At 37.0% G+C, this 7079-nt stretch overlaps 1 long non-coding RNA gene across 3 annotated transcripts; it reads left to right on the top strand.

The window, feature by feature from the left end:
- LOC309704912 lies at positions 1 to 3929 on the top strand. Of its 3 annotated transcripts, XR_014276402.1 has the most exons (4): positions 1 to 115; positions 2674 to 2925; positions 3469 to 3548; positions 3640 to 3929. It is a non-coding gene; the product is annotated as an uncharacterized lncRNA (long non-coding RNA). The 3 variants fall into 3 exon arrangements; XR_014276403.1 differs by having other exon boundaries at positions 2674 to 3548; positions 3728 to 3929; XR_014276404.1 differs by having other exon boundaries at positions 2674 to 3548.
- The last annotated feature ends 3150 nt before the right edge of the window (positions 3930 to 7079 follow it).

The following is a 7079-nucleotide window of genomic DNA, read 5'->3' as shown; positions in this document are numbered from 1 at the left end:
TAAAACTGGGACTATGTGATGGATTTACAGCACTGTAGACTGGACAGAGAGACTTTTACAATGGACAGTTCTGGATTTGTGTTTGTTTTTCCTGTCCTCTCAGTTTATTGGGCTGGTAAGGACAAAGTATTCTTTCTTTTAACATTATGAATTTATATGCTTGAAATAAGAAGCTAATTATTTGTTTATCAGGTCCTGAGGGTCAAACACTGACTCAGTTTGAATCAGCAGTTAAAAGGCCACAGACTGATTTGTACATACTCAGGGTTCAGTAATTATAGTAATGTTTGGATCAGACAGGCTGCTTGAAAAGGACTAGTGGATTGCTTAAATTGCTTATGATGGTAGTAGCAGCCACTGCTCTCAGTCAGTCAGAGGACGGTTTAACATCTCCAGAGACAACTCTTCTGTTGCTGGCCCACCTTCTCAGAAGAGGAAGCAATGCCATATGAAAACTCAAAAACACAGACACAAAAAACACAACACATTTAGAGAAATAAACTGCACTTTGACATCAACAACACGCTGAAAGAAACACTAAAAGTGCAAAGGCATGAAAAACACCTATCAGAGGAGTAACCATTTTGATGATACTTTGTTCGTAATTACATGTACTGTATGTAACCCAAATACAACTTACTCTATGTTAGGGGAGAAGCTGGATATGTGTAAAAACAATCAAAACACAGGAATTTCAGTTAACTGTGACTTTAGTTATCAACAGGTAATAGGTTCATAACAGAAATGACAACCTGGGCCTTTCACAAAATGAAATAAAATTTAAAGTCATTGTCCTTAATTATTTGAATTGTTCCTTTAAAGGGTATTTGGTTAGGTTGGAACCTTATCTTCAGTTTGTTCCTCAGAGTTATAGAGGGTCGATGGTCAGTCAAGTCAGAGAACAGATCAGCTGATCTGTCAGTCAGCAATTTATACACTGCCCCCCAAAATATAAAAATCAAATTCAGCAACGTCACAATTAGAGAGGTTACATATTTAATTATATCACATTAGTTATAGTAATATCACTTTCTCACTTTAAGAGCACTCCTGCCACTACTTTACATGCATGTTGAAAGTTAACACAGTGAGGCCATTGTAATGGGAGACATTAAACAGATAGTGAGGCTCCTTCTGCTTATCAGGGATGTAAATCCTTAGGTGAAGGCTAATCCTTTCTAATCCTTTCAATTTATTGGGCTGGTAAGGAAAATGCAGTTGTTTTACTAACATTGTTGTGAAATTGAACTGATATACTCGGAAAACAGTCACTAATCATTTTTTTTGTCTGTAGGTACTGAGAGTCAAACACTTACTGAGTCTGAATCTGTGATTAAAAGGACTGGAGACTCCCACAGACTGACCTGTACATACTCAGGGTTCAGCAGTGATATTCATGCTGCTTGGATTAGACAGGCTGCTGGAAAAGGACTGGAGTGGATTGCTGTCATCTGGGGTGACAGTAGTGGCAGCTTCTACTCTCAGTCAGTCAGAGGTCGGTTTAGCATCTCCAGAGACAACAGCAGAAGGTAGGTGTATCTGCAGATGAACAGCCTGACAACTGAGGATTCAGCTGTTTATTATTGTGCTCGAGAGTCACAGTGACACAAGAGGAAGAAACTCTGTAAAAAAAACTCTGCAGTTTGCTTTCTGCCTTTCACAGTCACGTAAATTAAGTACCTCATAGCAATCATACTCCATAAATCTACTTAAAAACACAATGAAACTACCTTATTGCAAAAATATGTTTGCAAAGCTGTCATGTTTATATGTATTTATGACTGTGAAGAATAAATTGACATGTAGAAATCTATGTAAATAATCTTAAAATTTTCATCCTTCTTCTAAATGATGTTTTTCTTTTGAACATCTATGCTAACCCTTACTTAGGGTTAGCATAGATAGTAGCAAGAACCTGAATCCCTGGTGCATGCCCAGCGGCGCTGGGTTTACTTGCTGTACAGGCATTGAAAGGGCTGGACAAAACGTGGGACGGTACAGATAAACGCAGATGAACGCTGAGAAAGGGTCCTATGTGCATACTTTACCAGTGCCAAGCTGAATAACCCTGTGTGTGGACTAGTCACCGTTGGCCATAACACAATCAGAGGTTACTTATTGATCCTAATTATTACATTTTCAAACATTGATAAGCATGTGTTCATATAACAAGTGGCACAAACGTTTTCATTAATATAATGGTAGATGTATTTGACCTAAATATATGGTTCGTGCGTTTTGAACATGCAGGTCAAATGCTTAACACAGTGACTTAACTATATAAAACACTCCATTGTAAGTGCGCATAGTATATATGAGTATGTATGATTGCACAGAATTTATGTGAGTAATTATTGTTACATGTCTAGTGTATACATATATGTATATCATAATAAAATCCACAACACATTTTCTTTTTAGGCATTTGAATAAAATTTAAGCCACATACTTCTCCCTACTAAAATCCAGGTGGCGGACTTCTGTCCTCTTGATTTGAAACCCTTCATTCACACCTTCACTTTCAAGATGATGTTCAGACTGTGTTGTCCTGTTGACAGTTGTCCGCCTGCACTGTTGTGATACATAAATTATTATTTTTTAATTAGATCATTTGTTTAAATTGTTATTTTCTTCCTGATTTTCATAGACCTGCTTTTTCTTCTGGTTGTTCAGCAGGTTTGAATGGTCAGTCTTTGGAGTCCATTCTCTCCACTCCACTGTTAAAAAAGCCTCAAGAAGCCCTCAGTCTTTCCTGTAGAGGAACCGGTTTCAATTTTGGCCAAGCAGGAATGCAATGTATCAGACACCCTGCAGGAAAAACAAGAGTGGATGGTTATTTAGTGCTGTGTGTTACTGTGCCAGATACACACAATGGCAGAAGAATATGGTTTGCATAAGCATGCACATACAAATACACATTATAAGGTGAGCAGCTGCTTTTGCAGTCTTTGATTTTCTGTTTAACTTATTGTCAAAAATGTTAGAAAACGTTTTTAAGTTACAATGTAAACATTGAAAATACTGAAATGGGACATAAATGAGTCATATTTAATATCTAATTGGATTTGCTGCTGAGCAGGACAAATATCAGCATGATGATAGGAGCAAACTCATTATTAAATCTTTTACCATTTGTTTAAACAACAAGTACTTCTGAAGTATTCTGTCTCACCAGTTCATAAAGGGGACTAAAAGGAGCTGTTAAATGCATCAAACACACCAGTTGGACACTTTGTGCTAATCGCTGTTAGGTTTCAGATCTTTCCCACAGAAAACAACTGACTGCAAAATGTGAACATTGCTGCATGAAAGCAGTGCAGTAAATGAGCGTCAGTAATTTTCTATTAATTATGCTGAAACTCTTTACTTAATGCTACAGTGTGATCTGTTTTCTCTCATAATCTATCAGAATCCATCTGTATGCAAATCAATTCCTCACAGGCTGATATAAAGTCTGATATCATGCAGTCAGTCACAGAAGAAGACGAGAAGCTCATCAGATCATATTTAGCACCAACACGTTCTCTGGAGCTCTACTGCTGGATCCTGTGAGTCTCACTGAACACAAACACTATAATCACTGCACACTGATTCTTACTGTTACTACATTCAACATGTTTTGTCCACACGTGTGAACAGCTGACACAGCCAGCCTCTGTGATTGTGCAGCCAGGTCAGCGTCTGACCATCACCTGTCACGTCTCTTATTCTCTTGGCTATTGGACAGCTTGGTTCAGACAGCCTGCAGGGAAAGGACTGGAGTGGATTGGGGTGAAAGTTACTGGATATTCATACTACAAAGATTCATTGAAGAACAAATTCAGCATTGACTTGTACACTTCAAGCAACACAGTAACTTTAAATGGACAGAATATGCAGCCTGAAGACACTGCTGTGTATTACTGTGCCAGAGAGTCACAGTAAGAGAAAACATCAACAGACCTGAACAAAACCTCTCAGTGCATGAGCACATTTGTAACATGAAGCCACCAGGGGAGGAGCTCCAAGACCAACTGTTAGATATTTCAGTATTAGGGGAGCATGTACTGGGTACTTCTTTTATGATGATATTAGACTGAAGATTCTGTGACTTAACAAGGCTCTTTATGTTAACCCTCATTTTCTCTTGCCTTGTCAACTCGAGATTTATGGTGTGAAAGTAGATGCTAAGGTTGGAAGGACAACACCAACAAAGCACTCTTTTTACTTATCACTCCCTAGCAGAAGATGTTTATGTGATGACCATCTGGTTGTGTCAGAACTCAGGATGTAGGAGACCTCTGTATCATAGGCCTTGAGAGTGCATCTGTAGAACAAAGGATTCTAACTGTTTAGTGTTTAACGGACCTGTCAAAGGTATGTTGAGAAACGATTGTAGAAGGCCCCTTTCAGAGGGAGGGGGGGAACTTCCTTATATGGTTTTAACTTGATACTTGTTGACACACGAACCTCTCTGTCTATAAATACCCTGCACAAAAGAATAAACCTTTGAGTTAGTTTGGGATGACAATTTAGAACAGTCTCCGCGTCTTTTTGTTCTTCCAAACTGCTCCCGGTACTCCGGCCGGTACCGTAATTAACCGTTGATCATGCTTGAGAATATTTTAATTGTTATAGGTTAAAGGATGAACTCTGTTGATAAAAGCCCACGCCTCAGAGAAACCCGGAAAGGAGTTTCTTACACCAATAATGAATTTAAGGTATATTTAAGAAAAAAAACATGGGGAAAGGTTGTTAAGGGTTTACTATTCTTGATAGAGGGAGTGTTAGACAGAAATATTACTCGCAGCAGTTCAGCACCAGTTTACCATCTCCAGAGAAAACAGCAGAAAGGAGCTGAATCTGCAGATGACATCAGAGGATTCTGCTATTTATTGTTGCCAGTGACACAGAGATACTTTATCAAGAGAAGGGTTTGCTTTGCCTTCACCCTCATCTACACTTTCACTGAAATACAGCTTCAATCGTTTTTTAAGCTGTAGAGAGATTTTTATAAAGCTCTGTGTTCTGCTACATCATAATGTCAAGATGAAATAATCGAATTATATATTCTTGTTTTTGCTTGTCTGTGGGCAAACACCCCACCATCCTTATTCTGTCAGTGGTGTTTGGTTGCCTTTTAATTGTTTTTTAACTGGAAAACCCTTTTTGATATGTCCATCATTCACCATGCTGAGGATTAGTTTTATTAGAGTTTAGTTTTGTATTATCAAGTTTTGGATGCCTCATAAAATGTTTAATGATCTGGTTCCTGTTTTTAAGCAACAGCTGATGTTGTAGTGAATCCACTTCCATCAACATGAGCTTTAACAGTAAAGAGACATAATGTTCCTATTGTTAATTACTGTATTACGTTATGGAGCACACATTTAATAATGAATAAATAGTAAACTGAGGATTTTTCTCTTTATTATTGTGGTCAAGAGCCACAGTGACACAAGAGGATAAAATGTTGTCTAAGTACATAGAAAACTTGCTTTCTGCAGTTTACATTAATATAAATTAATTTATTGCTGTTCAACATCAACAACATTGTGAAAGAAACACCATCTTTAATACATTTATCAGCATTAATTCACGTCAGACTAAATAGAATTAATTTCAAAATCACAACAATACAGTCAGATCCAAAAACAAATAATATAAATTTAATATATAAGTATAATGTTTATAAATATCGGAAAGATTTTGGTTGGTGATTAAATTTTGAAGAAACTTTTTCTTTACTAAGTAAAAAAAACAATAATTTTTTGTGTATAATTATTTTTATAAGATTTGCTTATTATTATTATTATTTTTAAATACAAGTGGTGTGCCGATGTTTGTATGAGATTATGTGTGTTTCACTTTAAGGAGGAGTTTATGCAAATTCAGATTTTTACGCATGTGTTGCCAAATATAACAGGGAGATTTTCATGACTGTAGACTGAGCAGAGAGACATGACTTTTACAATGAACTGTCCCGAGTTTACCTTTGTTATTCTGATAGTGTCAGTTTACTGGGCTGGTAAGAACAGCACATTTCTTCTGCAAACATTATGAAATGTTTGATATAAAGAAGCTAATTTTGTTTTTGTCTGTAGGTACTGAGGGTCAAACACTGACTGAGTCTGAATCAGTGATTAAAAGGCCCGGAGACTCACACAGACTGACCTGTACATACTCAGGGTTCAGTGGTGATATTTATGCTGCTTGGATCAGACAGGCTGCTGGAAAAGGACTGGAGTGGGTTGCTTGGATCCGCCATGATAGTAATGAAATCTACTACTCTCAGTTAGTCAGAGGCCGCTTCACCATCTCCAGAGACAACAGCAGAAAGCAGGTGTATCTGCAGATGAACAGCTTGACGGCTGAGGATTCAGCAGTTTATTATTGTGCAAAAGAGCCACAGTATCACAAACCATCAGCAGAGCTGAACAAAAACCTCTCAGTGTCCGAACAGTTATAACATGAAACTACCAGAGGAGGAGCTCTAAGATAACTGATTATTATTTAACTGAAAGAAATGGAAGAAATGCAAATAAGGGGGTTGCTATTCTTGATAGAGGTAGTGGTTGAGCAAATGCAAATTCTGATACATATATATTATGTAACTATAACACTGTGACTACAGCACTGTAGACTGGACAGAGAGTGATGACTTTTACAGTGAACTTTTCTGGGTTTATTTTTGTTTTTCCTGTCCTGTCAGTTTATTGAGCTGTTAAGGACAAAGTATTCTTTTGCAAACATTATGACTTGACAAGAAATTATACACTTGAAAAAGAAGCTAATTATTTGTTTAACAGGTATTTAATTTCTATTAAGTTTTTCACTTAATATAAGATATTTGTGATATTTGTTAAAATAAGTGAAAAAAAATCTGCCAGTGGAATAAGTGAAAATTCTCCAGATCCAAGATGCACTGTCTAAAAACAAGTTCATATATCTCACTAAAATGTTGCTCTGTAGCTGATTGTGTCTTATTTTAAGTGTGATGAGATATTTTTCACTATAAATTAGACAAATATACTTGGTAACATTTTGAGTTTTTGCAGTGCTGTGATTGTGCAGCCAGGTCAGTGTCTGACCATCACCTG

Source organism: Aulonocara stuartgranti (assembly GCF_965226115.1).
Source record: "Aulonocara stuartgranti genome assembly, chromosome: 4".
In the NCBI taxonomy this organism is placed as follows: Eukaryota; Metazoa; Chordata; class Actinopteri; order Cichliformes; family Cichlidae; genus Aulonocara; species Aulonocara stuartgranti.
The sequence above is the reverse complement of the archived record's forward strand: the minus strand, read 5'-3'. Positions and strand labels throughout refer to the sequence as shown.